The sequence below is a fragment of the Adiantum capillus-veneris genome, chromosome 12, assembly GCF_014529385.1.
Source record: "Adiantum capillus-veneris isolate H3 chromosome 12, ASM1452938v2, whole genome shotgun sequence".
In the NCBI taxonomy this organism is placed as follows: domain Eukaryota; kingdom Viridiplantae; phylum Streptophyta; class Polypodiopsida; order Polypodiales; family Pteridaceae; genus Adiantum; species Adiantum capillus-veneris.
Window position 1 is genome coordinate 1648841 of NC_140942.1, and position 21773 is coordinate 1670613.

A 21773-nucleotide genomic window follows, 5' to 3' on the forward strand; every position below is an offset into this window, starting at 1 on the left:
ACTCTTGCCTCCTACTTCTTGCCCAAATCCTGCACTACATCGCGCCACGCACCTACCGGTACCCTCTGCTTCGTGCTTTCATCGACATCCAGAGTGCAAATGAGGCTGGATTCTAGGAATATCTTTGTTCTAGTTCTTTTGTACCCAGACATGGTATTAGATTCACCATTTTGTAACAGATTGGTCTCATAGGTCATTATGGCATTTTGAAGACGTTAATATAACATTTCATTTCTCTCTCTCTCTCTCTCTCTCTCTCTCTCTCTCTCTCTCTCTCTCTCTCTCTCTCTCTCTCTCTCTCAGATTCGGGGCCATTTCCACTGCTTATTCTTTCTCTACAGTCATGAGTTATGAGGATCAGAGATGTCTTGGGATATATCTACTTGAGTTACACAGATATACAGACACTTTATTGGGGAGAGCTAGAGAGAGACAGTCCCAGAGACGGATTACAGATTTCTTTTCACTAGATATGGGACAGCCAGAGGAGCAGCCATCAGCGTGGAACTCGGCCCACACTCATTCGACGACTACCGGCACTCTCATCGACCGAGCACTAGAGCTATGGAAATCCAGACGGCCATGATTAAGGAGAGGGGCTACACAGCATCGACCGTGACTACAACAGAGGATTCGAGCCATACTCTCTCGACATCCAGAGTGCAGATGAGGATGGATTCTAGTAGTAGTAGTATTTTGTTCCAGTCTTTTTGTACCCAGACATGATATCAGATTTACAATTTTGTAACGGTTTGGTCTCATAGGGCATTTTGGCCTTTTAGAGACGTTAATATAACATTTCATTTCATTTCATCTCTCTCTCTCTCTCTCTCTCTCTCTCTCTCTCTCTCTCTCTCTCTCTCTCTCTCTCTCTCTCTCTCTCTCTCTCTCTCTCTCTCTCTCTCTCTCTCTCTCTCTCCTCACGTAGAAATCTGCACCCCCCTCACGTAGCCTGCTGCACACCCCTCGCGTAGCCTGCTGCACCCCCCTCACGCTGCGCATACACTCCCCCCCGCCTGCTGTTGTGATTCACGCACACAATCCTCTCAAGCTGCGCATCCTCCCCCTTCACCTGCTGCTGTGACAGCGCGCACAAATTTCCCCCACCCCCCGTCCACATGCTGCTACGACAGCACGCACAAATTCCCCCCACCCCCCGCCCACCTGCTGTGACAGCGCGCCCGCCCGTAGATACATACCCCCCGCCCCCCCTTTTTTTCAGCCCGCAGGTACATACACCCGGAAAAATTCAAAATCCGGGAGGAATTCCCAGAGGAATTTTCAGTCTCGCCTTTTCCGGATTTTCTGAATTTTCGCATTCTCAAAATCCTGTATTTTCAGACCTGCAGGGATTTATTTGCAAGGAATTTGGAAACTACAGAACTCACAGAAATTGCAAATTGACACGTACAGAAAGCAAAAATATGCCATGTAGGCTGAATGTGGAAACACATGTATGCATAATGCGGTGCGTATAGGTTGCTCTCTCCTCTCTCTTAGAAAGTGAAACAAATAAGGCAAGACAGATGGCGGCGCACTACATGGTCACAAGCAAGAGGATGACAGCCATTGAAAAGGAGTTGAAAGAATGCAAAGCCCACATGGATAAGTGGAAGAAAGAGAAGAATTTAATTCTTGAATGGAAAAAGAAGGAGGAACAGGCGAGGGAACTAGAACGCAAGGAGTTCCGGGATGAAATTCAAGCTTTAAAAAGTAGCATCTCAGCCCTTCGGAAGGAACTCGACGAAACCAAAGAGGGAAGACGCCTTGAAGATGGAGAAATTCAGCCATCAATGATTGACGAGCTGAATAGTATACGAGCACAAGTCAAAGAAATAAAGGAGGAAGGAGAAATGAAGACCTCATGGGTGGAGGTTCTCTCCAAAACGCAAAAGAAAATGGATGACGTTGAAAAATGGATTGAAGTTGTCAAGAAGGGAAAGGGCAAAGAAATTCCGACTACACCCGACATCATCAACAAAACACTAGGAGAGGAACAACGAAGAAGGGTACGCGCTCTACACGTGAGAGTGACCGGCCTAAAAGATTCAGATAAGGTGGACCAAGAGGTGAAGAGCCTCATGTCCATGATGGGGGTGGAGAAGCCCTCACACACACAAGCTTGGAGAGTGGGCAAGAAGAGTGAAGGCAATGGGGAGAGTTCAAAAGAACGGGCTCTCATTTTGCGCTTTCCCTCCATGGAAGAAAAGAAAGACTTTTTAAAGAAGAGGCCAACCCTCAAGAAAACAGGTATCTTTTTAGGAGATGATCTTACGCTCTCACAGCTTGCACATATGAGAGAGGTCATGCCAGAGATTATAGCACCAAGGGAGAAGGGAAAGTTAGCTTTCTACAGAAATGGACAAGTAGTGATTATAGAGCACCGCTCTACATGACGGTGCGAGACCTATGGGACCACTCTCAGGATGGCGGTTTGGAACTGTAATGGTTCGTATAGACTTGATGTGGGGGCCTTTGAGGACAGCTTCAGAGACAGAGACATTGTTTTCTACTCAGAGACTCATCAAGCTCCAGGACAGTTGATGCCGCATATATCAGGATACAGATGGGAGAGAGCTTGCAGGACATGCACCAGAACTGCGCATGGGACTAGAGGATCAGGAGGTGTAGCAGTTCTTTTCAGAGAGGAGCTCCAACCACTACTGCACATAGTTCGGAGAGATGATCAGGCGAGATACTTGTGGGTGAGGCTGAGGGCAGAGACTGGACGTTTCTTGTACATCGCCATATGCTATTTTCCTCCCAGCACTTCAGTATATGCTTCACCCAGAGGACAGTCTCCTTACTCTGTACTTGATGATGATATCTGGGAGTTCTCCAGAGATGGAGACATCATACTCCTGGGGGATTTCAATGCCCGTAGAGGCAGCTCAAAGACAGTCTTCTATGACACATCAGAGGAGATGCTTAGAGAGCTAGAGCCAGAGGAGATGGGACTTGAGAGATGCTCACACGACAGAGAGCATACAGAGTATGGGAGATACCTGAGAGAGATGACGACTACTTACAGTTTAGCCATATTGAATGGCTTAACGACTTTCCCATTGTCTACAGGTTTTACTTGTTTTCCACACAGACATGGGTCCAGCACTGTAGACTATGTTCTGACACATCCGAGCTTTATCTCTCACATTCAGGATTTCACAGTGGGGCCCAAGCCTATTGGGATAGAAGTAGATCATGCACTTTTAACATTATCAGTCTCCTTTGAGTACAATACATCTCAAGCCTCACAGGGTGGTAGACATTCACGCTATACTTTTACACCAGAGACTGACTCAATCTATGTAGAGGAGATACGTAGGCTTTTATGCACACCAGAGCCAGTATACACAGTGGAGGAGATCACATCTATGCTGACAGTGACATTACATGGGGCAGCGACAGAGGCATACCCACACACTCAGCCTGGGCAGAGACGTCGTTCTGGGCACATGCCTCAGAACAGCTGGTATGATGAGGAGTGTCAACAGAGGAGAGCTCAGATACAGCGGGAGCTTACATTGGGAGTGATCACCTATAGACAGTCTCGCATTGCTACACAACGACTAGTGCAATGGAAGAAGCGAGCTTTCTTGGTCCAGATGGAGCAAGATTTATATCAGCTCTTCCTTAGTAGAGATTCAGGAGAGGCTTGGCGTCTATTCCGTGAGAAGTCTCCCCTACCAGTGATTAGTTCTACAGAGATATGGGGGCAGTATGCAGCATCTTTATACACTGTACCTGGACAACCACCACTACCAGACCCACCACAGCCATGTCCGGCTACGAGCACCTCCTTTACCACTGAGATGGTAAAGGAGGCCATTGACAGGATGAAGACCAGACGGGCACAGGATCATGAGGGTTTGGTAGCAGAGCACATTATACATGCTGGGGATTTGTTGGCAGAGATGCTTGCACGGCTATTCAACCGTGTCATGTGTGAGGGCTTTCCTGAGTCTTGGAGATTATCTACTATTGTACCTATCTTCAAGACAAGAGACCCCACAGTGCCGGGGAATTACCGTACTATCATGGTAGGACACACATTGGCACGGTTATATGCATCCATCCTCGAGCATAGGTTGAGCAGTTGGGCAGAGATTATGGGCATATGGGCACCTAGGCAGGCTGGTTTCAAAAGGGGTTTCTCCACACTAGATCATGTCTTTACACTCAGAGCTATCATTGAGGAGGGTCGAGCACATGGTAGACGGATATACTGCAGCTTTGTGGATTTCCGCAAAGCTTTTGACACAGTACCGAGGGCCAGATTGATGCACCGACTTATGGAATTGGGGGTACCCACAGAGCTGATGTGGGGGATTATGGCATTGTACAGTTCAGTGATGGGTCATGTACGCACATCAGAGGGGATATCTGACATAGTTCACTCCACTATCGAAGTGAAACAGGGATGCCCACTGTCCTCTACTTTATTTGGTATGTATGTTGATGGGGTCTCTGATTATATTGACAGAGGAGGAGATAGAGGTGCTCAGCTTGTAGGGACATGGATCCCTCTTTTATTGTATGCTGACAATATCGTGTTGATATCAGACTCGCCAGAGGGTATGCAGAGACATTTGGACACATTGCATAGTTTTGCAGAGGATAGTGGATTGTCTGTCAACCTTGGTAAAACCAAGGTCATGGTATTTAATGCCACGCCACAGTGGGTTAGGAGATCAGCACCTACTTTCACATATGGGCAGGACAGTATGGAGTACACTGATGCATACACATATCTTGGGGTGGTCTTTAGTGGACCAAGGTTCACACTGAAAGTGCCAGCAGACACTAGATTGACTCGTGCCTATGCAGCCCTAGGTGGTTTAGAGAGGATTTGTTCGCAGGTTCAATTCCAGGAACCTCGAACAAAGCTCTGGCTTTTCGATACTTTGGTCGCTTCAGTTATGCACTACGGGGTTCAAGTTTGGGGACCGTCTATTGACAATGCTGGATGGAGTAATATGGAGAGACCCCTGATATCTATGATTTCTAGGCTGATTAGAGCCAAGGCATCAGTCCCACATGACATCATACGAGCGGAGCTGGCTGCCCCACCTATGGAGGTTGAGGCACTCACCAGATCAGTATCATTTGTACACAGCTTATGGGACACCACCAGGGACAGGTATGCCAGGCTTGCTCTTGAGTCATCCAGACAACTGGCATTACAGGGAGATACATCATGTTGGTATGCACAGATGAGCTCATGGTTTCAGAGGCATGGTTTCAGCATGGACAGGCTGCCCCTTTCCAGTATTCTCTTGATGCATCATCCTTGGCTCTTACATGGATGGAGACTACTAGACTCATTCGGCAGGATCTTATCCAGCTTGATAGCAATAGGACATGGATAGAGCCATCACGGGAGTTGGGTACGAAGAGGGTTTTCTATAGAGAGCATCTTCTTCAACTCACGACAGACGGATTTGTCACACGGCCCAGTTACATGAACACACATCTATCTCATGGGTTACCATGTGCTATAGGCTAGATTCGCACATCTTCACACCAGCTTGGGATTGAGACACGTAGATTCAGAGGCATACCAGCAGACAGTAGGATATGTCAGTTATGCCATGCAGAGCCAGAGACAGAGTTTCACTACATATGTCGCTGCACAGTCTACTACGAGATACGGAGACGCTTTCATTGTCTAATCAGAGATGGTTTTGACTCGTTAGATAGAGTCATGAGATATCAGGATCAAAGATGTCTCGGATTATTCCTACTTGAGATTCAGAGACATAGAGACACTCTATTGAATGGGCAAAGACAGAGACAGTCCCAGAGACGCATCTCAGATTTCTTCAGTCTGAGTACCACAGAGGCAAAGGGGACACCACCACCACAGAGCTCGGTTCCCACCCATACACACACCAGCGGTACTCTCATTGATCGAGCTATAGAGTTAGGGAGATCGAGACGACTGCGACTGAGGAGGGGAGCCACGCAGCACCGGCGGAGATTGCGGCAGAGGATCCACAGGATTCTAGCACGACACCCAGAGTGTCGATCAGGATAGGCTTCATGCTACTGCTATATTGTATCATGGTGACACTTATCCCCACTTTGTACCTTTATGGCATGATACCATTGCTCAGCCTACCAGCCACCCTTGGTAGCACTCCTATCAGTTCTTTGTTTGTAGTTTTCTTTGTTTGTACCCAGACTTGGTACTAGACTCATCATTGTAATTAGTTGGTCTCATAGGTCATTTTGGCCTTTTGTAGACGTTAATATATCATTTCATTTCATTTCTCTCTCTCTCTCTCTCTCTCTCTCTCTCTCTCTCTCTCTCTCTCTCTCTCTCTCTCTCTCAGCTCAAAGTTCAGTTTGGCATAGAGGATACACTCCAGCAGTGTATAGTGAGGAGTGACCAGATCCAGCTAGGCCGCTTCCTGACCACTTCTTTTAGCATGCGTGAGCAGATTCTACAGCCACGACAGCAGGCAGGTGCGAGTACACAACGGACTATTACATAGTTCTTCTAGCGAGAGGTGTCTAGCCAGAGACCGCTGACTCACACGAGCGGGCTCACGCTTCAGCAGGCCGACACCTAGAGAGCGCGTCGTAGACCACGAGTCCCGGGCTATCTGAGACGGCGACCACATCACGACGAGGTATTGAGGACACGGGCACTACATCAGCACCACCTGGAGATGAGGTATGCATCTACGCATTGGACCACCAGGCTGCAGGAGGCTCTTCGACCAACCTCCCCTATGTATGACATTCTCCACCCACCCCCTATAGTATGCTTTTAGCTGGACATTGCCCGCCATCATGTGGCCTTGTATTATACTGTGTAGTCATTTTCTGCTGTGACAGAGCTACACACATGTGCCTATACTGCTATGCTGCACACACAGGGTAGCCACTATCCGCGGAGTCGGAGCTACCACCCACTCTCATACTCATTCACAGTAGGCACAGTCGGTTTATTCTTTCTTTTCTCTCATTTTACCGACACCCAGATCACCACTTTTGTATATGATTTGGTCTCATAGGCCAACTTTGGCCTTTAGTAGACGTAAATAAAGCTCGCTCTCTCTCTCTCTCTCTCTCTCTCTCTCTCTCTCTCTCTCTCTCTCTCTCTCTCTCTCTCTCTCTCTCTCTCTCTCTCTCTCTCTCTCTCTCTCTCTCTCTCTCATGGATACAGCCAGCACAGGAGCTGGGCAAGCAGATGGCTTTCTACATAGAGCATCTTCTCCAGCTTACGGAGGACGGTTTTGTGACGAGGCCCAGATACATGAACACCCACTTGTTTCATGGGACACGATGTGCTATTGGCCAGAAACGCACATCTTCAGTTGCACTACACATGCCACTGCCCCGTCTACTACGAGATACGAGGCTGCTTCCATTGCTTATTCAGAGAGGGCTTTGGAGCACTCTCCAGAGTCATGCTGTACGAGGATCAGAGATGTCTGGGCCTGTTTTTGCTCGAGCTGCGTAGACACAAGGAGAGCTTGATCAGAGGAGAGGCTAGCTAGTCTCAGAGACAGATCACAGACTTCTTTAGAGCTGCCACTGGACACCCGGAGGAGCTACTACCACAGCAGAGCTCGTCGCCTCACACCAGAGGCACACTGATCGACTGAGCGACCAAGCTGGGGAGATCAAGACGCCCATGACTGCGGAGGCCTACACAGCATCGACGGAGGCTGCATCAAAGCATTCGAATCACTTTGGCCCGACACGCACGACGCCCGGCCAGAATACTGACCATGGAGGAGATTGATGAGATCCGCCAACAACCGATGTTGGATCTTTTGTGATCTATCTATCCCAGCTAGCTGCTTAGTTCACACCTAGCAGCTTAGGATTCCATAGTATTTTATTTTATCATTTTGTCATTTGTCATCTTGTTACTCTGACTTTGTATCAAATCCACCACATTGTAACTTTCTGGTCTCATAGGTCACTTTGGCCTTTTGAAGACGTTAATATAACATCTCATCTCTCTCTCTCTCTCTCTATATATATATATATATAGATATATATATATATATATATATATATATATATATATATATATATATATATATATATATAGATATATATATATATATATATATATATATATAGTATTTTAGGATTTTATTGTGACATTTGTCATTTCATTTTTGTCATCTTGTTACTCTGACTTTGTATCAGATCCACCACATTGTAACTTTTTGGTCTCATAGGTCACTTTGGCCTTTTGAAGACGTTAATATAACATTTCATTTCATTTCTCTCTCTCTCTCTCTCTCTCTCTCTCTCTCTCTCTCTCTCTCTCTCTCTCTCTCTCTCTCTCTCTCTCTCTCTCTCTCACACAGGACATGCCCCCTGTGTCACATAGAGCCTAAAACAGAGTTGCACTACACATGCCATTGCCCGGTCTACTATGAGATACGAAGCCGCTTCCACTGCTTGTTCAGAGACGGTTTTGGACCACTCTCCAGTCTCATGGGTACGAGGACCAGAGATACCTCGGTTTGTTTTTGCTCAAGCTGTGCAGACACATAGAGAGCGTGATGAGTGGAGAGGCTAGCCAGTCTCACAGACAGATCACAGACTTCTTTAGAGCAGACACAGGACACTCGAAGGAGCTTCTACCACAACAGAGCCCACATTCGCCTCGCACCAGAGACACGCTGATCGATCCAGCGGCCGAGCGACCAAAATCCAGACGCCCACGACTGCGGAGGACTACAGAGTATCGACAAAGGCTGCATCAAAGGATTCGGATCACTTTGGCCCGACATGCACGACGCCTGATCAGATTACTGACCATGGAGGAGATTCATGAGATCCACCAGCGACCGATGTTGGATCTGATGTGATTTAGCTAACCCACCTAGCTACTTGGTTCACATCTAGCTACTTAGGATTCCATAGTATTCCTATTTTCTTAATTTTGTTACTCACACTTTGAACCAGATCCACCACGTTATAACTTTCTAGTCTCATAGGTCACTTTGGCCTTTTGAAGACGTTAATATAACATATCATTTCATTCCATCTCTCTCTCTCTCTCTCTCTCTCTCTCTCTCTCTCTCTCTCTCTCTCTCTCTCTCTCTCTCTCTCTCTCTCTCTCTCATTCGAAGAGGCACAGGAGCTTGAGCTTTACCACCTATTCATGAGCATGGATAGCGCGACGGCATGGCGCACCCTACGCGAGCCACATCCGACTACAGCTATTGAGGATCCACAGATATGGCATGATTATGCAAAGCGACTTTATGAGGTGCCAGGGCAGCCTCCTGTCCCACAGCCACACGAGCCACGCCCCACGTGCTCCTCCTTCTTTACAGCAGAGATGGTAGAGAGAGCCATACGCCGCATGCAGCACAGACGATCAACTGACCATATTGGATTACAGAGTGAGCACATCATTTATGCGGCCTCCACTATAGCCCCGTTGATTGCACATGTCTTCAACCAGGCTATAGGGGAGGGCTTCCCAGAGGAGTGGACACAGCACACCATAGTGCCTATCCACAAATCTGGCGACACCCTGGACCCAGGGAACTACAGGACTATCATGATTGGCCACACGATGGCCAAGCTATATGGAGCAGTACTTGAGGCACAGCTCAGCTGCTACGCAGAGATCGAGGGTTTACGAGCTCCAGGCCAGGCAGGTTTCAGACGAGCTTTCTCCACCACTGATCACATCTTCGTTCTGCGCTGCCTCATTGATGGGGCAAAGGCGCGGAAGAAGAGGCTTTACTGCTGCTTTGTGGATTTCCGCAAGGCCTTTGACACAGTCCCACGCGAGAGACTCTTCCAGCGCCTTCACAGCATTGGGGTACCAACAGAGATGATTTGGGCCATATATGCTCTCTACGAGAGGGTGACGGGTCGAGTTCGTTGCCCAGGCGGTTTTTCAGAGACCATTGCTAGCACCATTGGTGTTAAGCAAGGATGCCCACTCTCCCCGACACTCTTTGGGCTCTACATCGACGAGATCTCCGACTACATACTGCGAGCAGGAGGAGAGGGGAGCGACTTGGCAGGTACTCCGGTCCACATCATGTTATATGCTGATGATATTGTGTTGATTTCAGAGTCACCCGAGGGCTTGCAACGCCATCTTGAGGCCTTGGACGAATTCAGCACACACAGGGGGTTGACTGTGAGCCTTGGCAAAACCAAGGTTATGATCTTTCACACATCCAGTGCAGTGAGGAACGCTGCCACCTTCACAGCAGCAGGAGGACAGGTTGATGTAGTCACCTCCTATGTCTACCTTGGCATCACATTCACCAGCCTACCAGGACCCTTCACTATGAGGCAGGCTGCTGCTGACAGGCTCACCCGAGGATATGCAGCTCTGGCCATGCTAGAGCGGAGATGCCACCAGGCACACTTTCAGGAGCCCCGCACGAAGGGGTGGCTTTTCGACACCTTAGTCACCCCGGCCTTGATGTACTTGGCGGCAGTATGGGCACCAGGATTGACAGCTGACCAATGGACACAGCTTGAGAGGCCACAGGTATGTATGATCTCATGCTTGCTCCGCAGCAAGAAGACAGTGCCACATGACATTATTAGAGCCGAGCTCGCCACACCACCTATGGTTGTAGAGGCACTATTCCAGACAGTCTGCTTCATCCAGAGGATGAGAGAGCTACCTCCTGACAGACTTACTCGTAGAGCATTTGAGGCAGCTATACAGCTATCAGAGAGTGGGCATGAGAGAGCATGGTACTCACAGGTCAGAGCATGGTTTGAGGGACACGGTCTTGACATGGAGAGCCTACCACCATTCCAGTACGACCCCCACTCACCATATGTTCACCTCTCTCGCAGTGAGAGGAACTTGGTATTGAGACAGGATCTGTGGTAGCTATACCCTAGGAGAGTCTGGGAGTCACCTGGCTTGGGGACGAGGATGTCAGATTACAGAGACCAGTTTCTCACCATATTGTCTGGGGGGTTCATACAGAGACCACGCTACATGGACACATATATGCCACATAGCTCACGGGTGGCGATTGGTCAGCTGAGAGTGGCTTCACACAGGTTAGAGATTGAGATCGGGAGACATACTGGTGTTCCCAGGGAGGAGCGAGTCTGCAGAGCCTGCACAGAGGAGGTGGAGAGTGAGGAGCACTTTGTATGTAGATGCAGAGCATACACTGAGATCAGAGGAAGGTATGAGGCCTTATTCAGAGGACAGCCCACTCTCCGAGAGATCATGGACTCTCAAGATCAGAGACAGCTCGGACGTTTCTTACTAGAGATACAGAGCCATCGGGACACACTACTACAGCCACACACAGCTACACAGATAGAGGGGAGACAGTCGCAGCTCACAGACTTCTTTCAGAGGATTGCCGCCCCTCCCTCACTAGACACTCAGAGGGGAGTGACACTCCCACAGGCGGAGGTGAGCCGAGCTAGACGACGACCACGAGTCATAGGCTACAGGGGCGCGAGCTCCCACCACCGACAGATCGAGGAGATCCGAGCCCGAGAGCGCCGTGCCACTGAGGAGCGAGTGGCTCAGATGAGGGCCGACCCGACAGCTTTCATCCGGGTAGCCTTGGCACCAGACCCGCCCATGTACCACATCTTACATCCCCCCATTAGTACAGGATGGAGCTAGATAGCTTGATACATTCTCATGATTGTACTACCTTGAGCATATAGACATGCATATACCCCTAGAGATAGAGCTCCATCCCTCCTCAGATACTCCACTACCTACATTCAGTTCAGTTTTGTATCAGTTTTGTTTCATTCATTTGTCTTTCCGATAGACGGATGACGTACACACCATGTACATTTGATTTGTCTCATAGGCCGATTTCGGCCTGACATAGACGTTAAAAATCTTTCTTTCTTTCTTTCTCTCTCTCTCTCTCTCTCTCTCTCTCTCTCTCTCTCTCTCTCTCTCTCTCTCTCTCTCTCTCTCTCTCTATAAGAAATTCAACTCTCCTTGTCGGATAGATCTTTGAGGTCTCTTGGAATAATTTCCTACGACATTAAAATACTCTTCTTCTTCTTCTTTCTTCTCTCTCTCTCTCTCTCTCTCTCTCTCTCTCTCTCTCTCTCTCATGGATCTCACTGTTTTTAGGGTTTCGCCACTTCTTCTTTGCTGTTTTTAGGGTTTCAAAATTGCCTTTTGGCTGTTTTTAGGGTTTCGAAACTGTTTTTTTGGGTGTTTTATAAGGTTTCGTCACTGTTTTTTGCTGTTTTTAAGGGTTTCGTCACCGTTTCTTACTGTTTTTAAGGGTTTTGCCACTGTTTTTTGCCGGTTTTAAGGGTTTCAAATCTGTGTTTTGCTGTTTTTTAAGGTTTTACAAGCCTTTCTTGTTGTTTTTTAGGGTTTCTTATATTTTTTTGTTGTCTCTCTCTCTCTCTCTCTCTCTCTCTCTCTCTCTCTCTCTCTCTCTCTCTCTCTCTATAGATATATATATATATATATATATATATATATATATATATATATATATATATATATATATATATCATGGGAAGCGTCGATAGAAGTGCCAGCGGCTTCCCCACGTGTAAGAGGACGCATCCCTCGCCGGCCACCCACAAAGTCTATTTCATGCGGATAGGGAAAAGGATGTCGGTAATAGAGAAGGAAATGAGAGAATGGAGAAACGAAGTTGAAGAGTGGAGGAAGGAGAGGAGCAGTATTCTTCAAAGATGGACCGAAGAAAGAGATGGCATGTGTAGGAGGATCGCTTCGCTCAAGGAGAAAGTGGTCGTCCAAGATTCCATCATCCGAAATCTACAAGCAAAAAGTGGGCAGCTCGAAGAAGGCGAAATTCAGCCATCCATGATGGAAGAATTGAATACCATGAGAGAAGAAATACGGGTTATCAAGGAAGGTGAGGAGAAGAAGTCATGGGCTGCGGTCATCTCCGCAGCACAAAAGAAAGTAGAGGAGGCCGAAAAATGGATTGAGGTTGCCAAGAAAGGGAAAGGTAAGGAAGCTCCTTGCAGTACCATAGTAACAAGGAATGGCCATTTTCAAGTCCCCGTTCCCCATTCCCATCCCAATTTCCCGTTCCGGATCCCCGTTCCATGTCTCAAACGTGAGTATCCGAAACGGGGAATGGCATTTCATGCATGTTGCCGTTCCCCAGTCCCGTTCCAAGTAACTATGCCTTGTACACCCACTCTTATTAACATGACTCTCGAAGAGGAACAAAGGAGGAGAATGCGGGCTCTACATGTGAGGGTCACCGGCCTCAAGGACATAAACAATGTCGAAAAAGAGGTCACAAGCATCACATACATGATGGGGGTGGACAAGCCTTCACACACAAAGGCATGGAGAGTGGGCAAGAAAGTGATGGCCCGGGAGAATCTTCAAAAGGTGGAAGACAAGAAGGAATTCTTGAGAAAGAGGCCTACTCTCAAGAAGACACGTATTTTTCTCGGTGATGATCTCACTCTCTCACAGCTTGCGCATATGAGAGAGGTAATGCCAGAGATTACGGCGGCAAGGGAGAAGGGAAAGATGGCCTTTTACAGAGATGGTCGGGTGGCGATTGTAGAGCGACGCTCTACATGACGGTGTGACACCTATGGAACAACACTGAAGATGGCTACTTGGTGCCTTTGAGGACAGTTTTAGAGACAGGGACATTGTTTTCTTCTCAGAGACGCATCACGCCCCAGGACAGCTTATGCCACATGTGGTGGGATACAGATGGGAGACAGCCCACAGGACAATCGCGAGATCTGAGCATGGGAGTAGAGGTTCAGGACAAGTAGCAGTGCTATTTAGGGAGGAGTTACAGCCACTACTACATATTGTACGAAGAGATGATCATGCTAGATACATGTGGGTGAGGCTGAGAGCTGACACAGGCCGATTTCTATACATTGCCATATGTTACTACGTCAGTATATGCTGCATCCAGAGGATAGTCGCCTTTCTTTATACTAGATGATGATATGTGACAGTTTTCTAGGGATGGTGATCATGCTCCTAGGGGACTTCAATGCCCAAACGGGCAACTCTCGGACAGTCTTCTACGACACTTCAGATGAGATGCTTAGAGAGCTGGATGTGGGTGAGTTGGGGCTTGACAGATGCTCACATGACAGAGAGCAGACGGAGTATGGGAGATACCTCACGGAGATGACGACTGCACATGGGTTAGCCATATTTAATAGCTTACAGCGATTTCGTGAAGCAGCCGGTTTCACATGCTTTCCACACAGACACGGGAGTACACTCGACTATGTTATGGCACAGCCGAGCTTTCCTTGTATTCAGGATTTCATAGTGGGAGCCAGGCCAGTGGGCGTAGCAGTGGATCATGCACTTTTGACATTTTTTGTTTCATTTCAATATAGTACAGCCCAGACATCAGGAGGTAGGCCACATACCAGTTATACATTTACACCAGAGACTGACATGAGGTTTATATAGAGGACATCTATAGCCGTCTATGCACAGCTGGTCCTGGCCTCTCAGTGGAGGAGTGCACCACTTTACTGACTGAGACACTGCATGGTGCAACATCAGAGGCATACCCACACACTCAGCCAGGTCGGAGGCGATATTCTAGGAGCATGCCCCAGAATGGTTGGTATGATGAGGAGTGCAGAGAGATGAGAGAACAGCTTCAGAGGGATCTTCTTTTACTAGTCGTCACATACAGACAATCTCGGATTGCTTCCTGAAGCCTTGTGCGACGGAAGAAACGAGCTTACTTTGCCCAGATGGAGCGAGACTTGTATCAGTTGTTCTTGAGTAGAGACTCAAGAGAGGCATGGCGATTCTTCCATGAGCACTCTCCTGCCCCAGTGATTACTTCTCTTGATGTGTGGGGCCAGTATGCCTCATCGTTATATACGGTTACGGTTCCTAGACAGGACCCCCTTCCAAATCCTACAGAGCCATGCCTACCTACCAGCACCTTCTTTACCACTGAGATGGTAAAGAGAGCCATTGAGAGGATGAGGACCAACAGGGCATATGATCATGATGGTCTAGTAGCAGAGCACTTTACACATGCTAGAGATATGCTGGTAGAGGTTCTTGCAGTGTTGTTCAATCGTGCTATGTGTGAGGGGTTACCTAAGACTTGGAGGTTGTCTACTATTGTGCCTATCTTCAAAGCAGGTGATCCTACAGAGCCTGGTAATTACCACACTATTATGGTTGGGCACACATTATGGTTGGGCACACATTGGCACGGTTGTATGCATCCTTTCTTGAGGAGCAGTTGAGTAATTGGGCAGAGGGTGAGGGTGTACGAGCAAAGGGCCAGGCCGGTTTCAGGAGGGGTTTCTCCATTCTTGATCATATTCTGACACTCAGAGCCATTATTGAGGAGGGAAGTATAATGGGAGACGGATTTATTGTAGCTTTGTAGATTTCCGCAAAGCATTTGACATGGTATCGAGAGCTTGATTGATGCGCAGATTGCAGGAGATGGAGTGCCCATAGTGTTGATTTGGGGGATTATGGCTCTATACAGATCAATGATGGGACATGTACGCACTCTGGAGGGGATACCTGATTTAGTTCACTCCACCATTGGGGTGAAACAGGGTTGCCCATTGTCTCCTACTCTATTTGGTATGTATGTTGATGAGGTGTCTGATTACATTGACAGAGAGGGTGATAGAGGTGCCCAGCTGGCAGGGACGTGGATCCCATTGTTGTTATATGCTGATGATATTGTATTGATCTCTGACTCACCAGAGGGTATGTAGCGCCAGTTGGATGCATTACACAAATTTGCAAAGGAAAATGGATTGTTTGTAAACCTTGGTAAAACCAAGGTTATGGTGTTTAACACCACACCACAGTGGATCAGAAGATCAGCACCGACTTTCACATATGGTCAAGAGATTGTAGAGTATACATATGCATACACTTACCTTGGGGTTGTCTTCACTGGGCCGAGGTTTTCTTTGGGGAGAGCAGCAGAGACTGGGCTGACTAGAGCTTTTGCGGCCTTGGGAAGCTTGGAGAGGATGTGTTCGCAGCTTCAGTTCCAGGAACCTCAAACAAAGTTATGGCTCTTTAATACCTTAGTAGCCTCAACTATGTTGTATGGGGTGCAGACATGGGGACCTTCTGTAGGCCAGGATGGTTGCAGACGACTGGAGAGGCCCTTGGTATCTATGATCTCTCACTGATCACAGCCAAGGCCTCCGTACCCCACGCTATCATCCCAACAGAGCTAGCTTCCCCTCCTATGGAGATTGAGGCGCTTACCAGATCAGTCTCCTTTGTGCACAGCTTGTGGGATACTACTAGAGACAGATATGCTAGACTGGCCCTTGAGTCTTCTAGACAGTTAGCTCTTCAGAGGGACACTTCAAGCTGGTATGCACATATGACATCATGGTTTCAGATGCATGGCTTCACCATGAACAGGCTGCCCCCTTTCCAGTACTCTCTTCAGATACCCTCGATGTCTCTTACACGGGTGGAGATTACTTGACTCATTCATCAGGACCTGATCCAGCTAGATACCAGGAGGACATGGATAGAGCCGCCACAGTAGTTGGGCACGAAGATGGCTTTCTATAGAGAGCATCTTCTCCACCTCACAGGAGATAAGTTTGTGATTCGACCCAGCTACATGGATACACATATGTCCATGGTTTGCGGTGTGCCATTGGTCAGATATGCACATCCTCACATGAGCTAGAGATTGAGCTGGTAGATTCAAAGGGATACCAGCAGATAGCATGATATGCCACTTATGCCAGCTAGAGCCAGAGACAGAGCTACATTACATATGTCATTGCATAGTGTACTATGAGATTCGAGGCCGTTTCCACCACTTATTCAGAGAGGGTTTCGGTCCTTTCTCTAGGGTCATGAGTTATGAGGATCAGAGATGTCTTGGGCTATATCTACTCGAGTTACACAAGTATAGAGACACTTTACTAGGGAGAGCTAGAGAGAGACAGTCCCAGAGACGGATTATAGATTTCTTTTCACTAGATATGGGACAGCTAGAGGAGCAGCCATCACTGCAGAGCTCGGCCCACACTCATTCGACCACTACCAGCACTCTCATCGACCGAGCACTGGAGCTACGGAAATCCAGACGGCCACGATTGAGGAGAGGGGCTACACAGCATCCACAGAGACTACAGCAGAGGATTCGGGTCATACTCTCTCGACATCCAGAGTGTAGCTGAGGATGGATTTAGTTCTAGTCTTTTTGTACCGAGACATGGTATCAGATTCACAATTTTGTAACAGTTTGGTCTCATAGGTCATTTTGGCCTTTTGAAGACGTTAATATAACATTTCATTTCATTTCTCTCTCTCTCTCTCTCTCTCTCTCTCTCTCTCTCTCTCTCTCTCTCTCTCTCTCTCTCTCTCTCTCTCTCTCTCTCTCTCTCTCTCTCTCTCTCTCTCTCTCTCTCTCTTCCCCCCCCCCAAAATGATATTAAAGATATATCCATCATATACCCCTCGATATACTGCCTCTACATCTTATAAAGTTCGAATTACTCATACTGCTGCTACTACTTTATGTAAGCCTAAATCTAAACCCAAGTTCAAGAACACAAGACGCAAGAGAAGATTCTTCAAGTCTAGAGACAAGGATGTAAAATTCAATAGCTACACTAGACGATAAGTTGTCTCTAAGGCTCTCTTTTTCATCAAACTATTCCATTGCCTTTGCCAACAGCAACTCCACTGAGAAGTCGTAAGGTATGTGGGTATGTATTTTAAGGAGACTAGCTCGCATAGAAAGAACATCAGCAGGTTACAGCTCATGTTGACAAGTTTTGGTCATTTGTTCTGAAGATTACACCTTTTATGATGATATCTAATGAGGAAAAGATGAGAAAGCTCGAAGCATGTCTTCCACCCCCACTTTGGAAGAGTATGAAGGTGTATCCCCATGATACCCTTATGAGGATGAGTAAGTCTTTCAATCATAGTTGAGATTTTACACTCAACCAAAACTCCCAAAAGATCGAGCAAAGCACTTATTGTGCAAGAAAGAAAGCAATATATGCGAAGACTAGAAGAACCGGACCTATCTAGGAAGCCAAAGGGTAACAAGAAGGGAATAAAGTATCTCTCTCTAGCACAACTACAAAACTTCAAGGAAGAAGCAAGATGTTTTTATTGTGGAGATAAGGACCACATAAAGTCTGACTATCCTCTATGGTAGCAGCGGAACGAGCAAGCTCCAAAGGAGCAGTCAAAGAAGGAATAGGCCCCACTAAGTTCCAAATTCTATTCCTAATTTCAAGGAAACACAGATTGAGAGGAGGGCCAGAAATGGCTTCTCAAGGGAATAGGATGCTTCAACAACCAGAGAGTCTCGATCCTCTATGACCTTGGATCTACAAACTATTATATCTCCGTAGATACCGCAGAGCATTTGTGTCTCAAATTAGGCAAGTTGGGTAGACCGTTAGGTGTTGACTACTAATGCACCCCCAATGCAAGGTCAGCTCAATCTATGGATTGGCAAGAACAAGGACAGAGGATTATCCTGGGTATGCAATGACATTACCGGATCCACCCAATCCTTTGACTACGTCAACAAGTCCCTCACACCAGATGTAGAGGGAAAGGAGATACAGTTTTATGCCGATGCCTAGGATTGGTAGTTCCCTACTATAAGCCATATTTTTGTTAAGAAGGAAACAAAGAAGTGCATTTTTCTTACTTGATTTTCGAACAATTTAGAGATGAGTCCATAGAGAGGTCAAGTCTTGATAAAAAAAAGTTTCCTATTTACTGAAAAGTCAAAGATTGTTTCACTAAGTCACCTCCAGATAAGCTTCCTTTTGAACACCCGAAAGATTATAGAATTAATTTGGTGCTCCCGCGGCTCTCCTAGTCCATACATGGCTCAGCAAGAAGAGATTTTTAAGCAAGTCAATGAGCACTTACAGAAGGGTTTGATACAACCGAGTACTTCTTATTGCTTTCCAGTCCTTCTGATATAAAACAAGGATGACGTGTTTGGTATGTGCATAACTATAGATCTTTGAACAAGATCAGAATCAAGAACCAATTTCCAATCCCACAAAATGACAATATTCTTGATAATTTACAAGGTGCATGTTTCTTTAGCCGCATAGATCTCGAGAGTGGCTATCATCAGATACGCATGGCTCCTCAGGACATGCATAAATCACAACCTTCACACTACATCATTTTCTGGTGATTCCATTTCGCTTAACCAGTGCACATGCCATATTCAATCAAATAATGGATAGAATCGTCTCTTTGGTTTTGAATCGTCTTGAATGCAAGAACAATAATTGGAAACTTTCTATATAACCATTGAGTGCACGTCTAATAGTTCAATCTATCATGATGGCTCACATACAGTTTAATCATACAGTATTGGCTTGGAGTGCAAAGCGTGTTGATCACTTTATGCCCAAGGCCATAGACTGCTTATGGCACACCCAATCTGATTCCAATGGTTTGCATTTGCTTTAAAGCACTTTAGTGTTCACCAAGATGCATGGCAGCCTCAATGTTCTTAATATCAACTTCCACATGCTTGCTCGAAAGGCCTCTTTGTTGCCTAAATTTCTTTGACGACAACCGTAGACTGAAATGTTAGCAGCTTTGTGTGGACACATGAGAGCTTGTGCTTATGGCATATGCCCATTGGACACCTGATTATATGGATCTCATTTATGGACATGCTTCTAGTCGTATATTTGGTGGTCCATATGCCTCTTTTATGGCTTGGGAGTAAATACTGCGCTACTTGAGTAGACTTAACGACTGCCACACATGGGCAATTAAGTGAGCTCTCAAAGCAAAATTGGAGCATAGCCTTTCTACATCCATTTGCGTTCGTTATGCTGATGATGTGGTTGTTGCAGATGGTATGGTTCTTTCTTTTTTTGCGACAATTCAAAAACGGCATGTGGAAACAATTATCAACCAATACAAAAGAGCTATTAGTCATCTTTTTACACCTTCTCAGTCAATTCCTCTGCTTGAGATTAGGGATAGTTTGCGGGATTGACGTTTTGATAACCTGGCTTACTTGCGCTTACTGCTTTTGACGCATATCGCTTGCTCATTCTCCCACCTTGGATTTCGAAGGATGGTAATCGATTGTGGAATTTGCAAAAACCTCTTCGTTGCTGGAAAAGTAATCTACACAAGACTTGGAAGTCCAAACTGCCTCTCAAACAAACGGTTTTCTTTTGACGTCTCATGGGGACTCACTCTTTGTGTATGAGCTCAACTCTGCCTCCAACACTCCTCCCTTGAGTTTGGCCAATGTGTGGCCACTCATGATGGTCCGATAGCTGCCCAGGTCAAGAGCGTCCCTGGACTTGTAGATAGGCACAATGGTGTGCCGAATCGACTCCATGGGAGATCCCTCCACTATTGCTTTGTTGAAGAGCAAGGCAATGAATGGGGCGAAGGTGCCTTCGGCGTAAAGAAGGTGCTCTGCATTCCTGTGTGATATGAACAACGGTCATGCTACACGGGGTGGATAGCCCTCTCCAACATCGTGGCTGTGAAGAGAGTAGATGTGATCAGGCATTTGTCTGGAGGCTATGGAAGCGTTTGTATGGAGGCTTGGAATCGCGGGCTGCCTAGGTACTTGATAGAGTCTTTGTGCATAATCATGCCATCTCTGTGGGTCCTCCATAGGGGTGGGTAGGTAGGGTTCTCGTAGTCACCATCTCTTCTGGGCTATAGTCATAGAGAGTGAAGTGTGGCATGAGTGAGTATGGTGTGGGAAGCTACTGAGGGCCGATCTGTGCAAAATGGAAGAGAGCTAGTTAGTGAGAGTCTCAAGTGGTGCTGATACCATCATAGATGTGTTGACTGTAGATGTCAGACCAGGTGGTGTGTGGTGGGGGTGTGTTCTCAAGGGAGAGTAGATGTCAATATGATTAGCACCAATAGATCTGGGTAGAATAGTGGAGTAATGTGATCAAATGTGCTGCCACCTTGGACAAGAGAATGTAATCCAGTGTGCTACCCCCCTTGGGGATGGATAAATCATGGTGGGATACATGTGAGTAGGTGTCATCATGCTTGAGGAGCTTGTGCCCACTTAGAGCAAGGGACAATTTAGAAGTTTTCTGATAATTTTGCCCAGCCCACCAATTCACTTAGGGTCATAGTTTTTTCTAACACCAATCAAATGTCAAACGCATACAAGTCTGAAGGTATGAAACAAGTTTGATTGGAACCCCTTGGCCATTTCAAATGCGACCCTAATACTTCAGCATTTTAGAAACATTTTTTAGCATTCAATACCAACTAACCATTGGTTATTCAAATATAGCTTTTGCAAGCAATCATCATTTCCATGACAAGGTAACACTATGCACTAGAATGAATCATGAATTGATGACCATTGCCAAAGAAACCCATTTTTTAAAAAACAATTAGGGTCAAGCTTGAAATCCGATGTCAAATTTCAAACTCCAATCTTTTCAAACTTTCCAAACGTCTGATAATCATTTTTTGAATGCAATTGTGCTTGGGGTGACTCGTAGGAAAAACTGCACAAGGGAGGATATTGCCTGATGATTTGAGCCATTGGGAAGGGGACATGGAAGAATGGCGACCACCATAGCACAAAGAAAAAGGAAGGGGAAGTGTGCAAAAATACAATGCACTCGCTGCTGAGCTTGCAAGAAAGCCAGTGATAAGACCCCCTGCAGTTTGGTATGAATATGACAACTTGAAGGACGTTATATGCATCAGAGAAGCTCTGAAAAACGCAACTTTTTAAACCTCTGTGTGCTTTTGGGTTTTAATAAATGACAATTTTGAGACCAAAATTCAAGATGACGAAAAAATA

At 46.6% G+C, this 21773-nt stretch overlaps 1 protein-coding gene across 4 annotated transcripts in view; it reads right to left on the reverse strand.

Moving 5' to 3' along the window:
* The window catches only part of LOC147445206 (putative LRR receptor-like serine/threonine-protein kinase At1g56140), a 241608-nt gene that overhangs the window by 118722 nt on the left and 101113 nt on the right, over positions 1-21773 (reverse strand). The gene's annotated exons all lie outside the window — the stretch shown is intronic.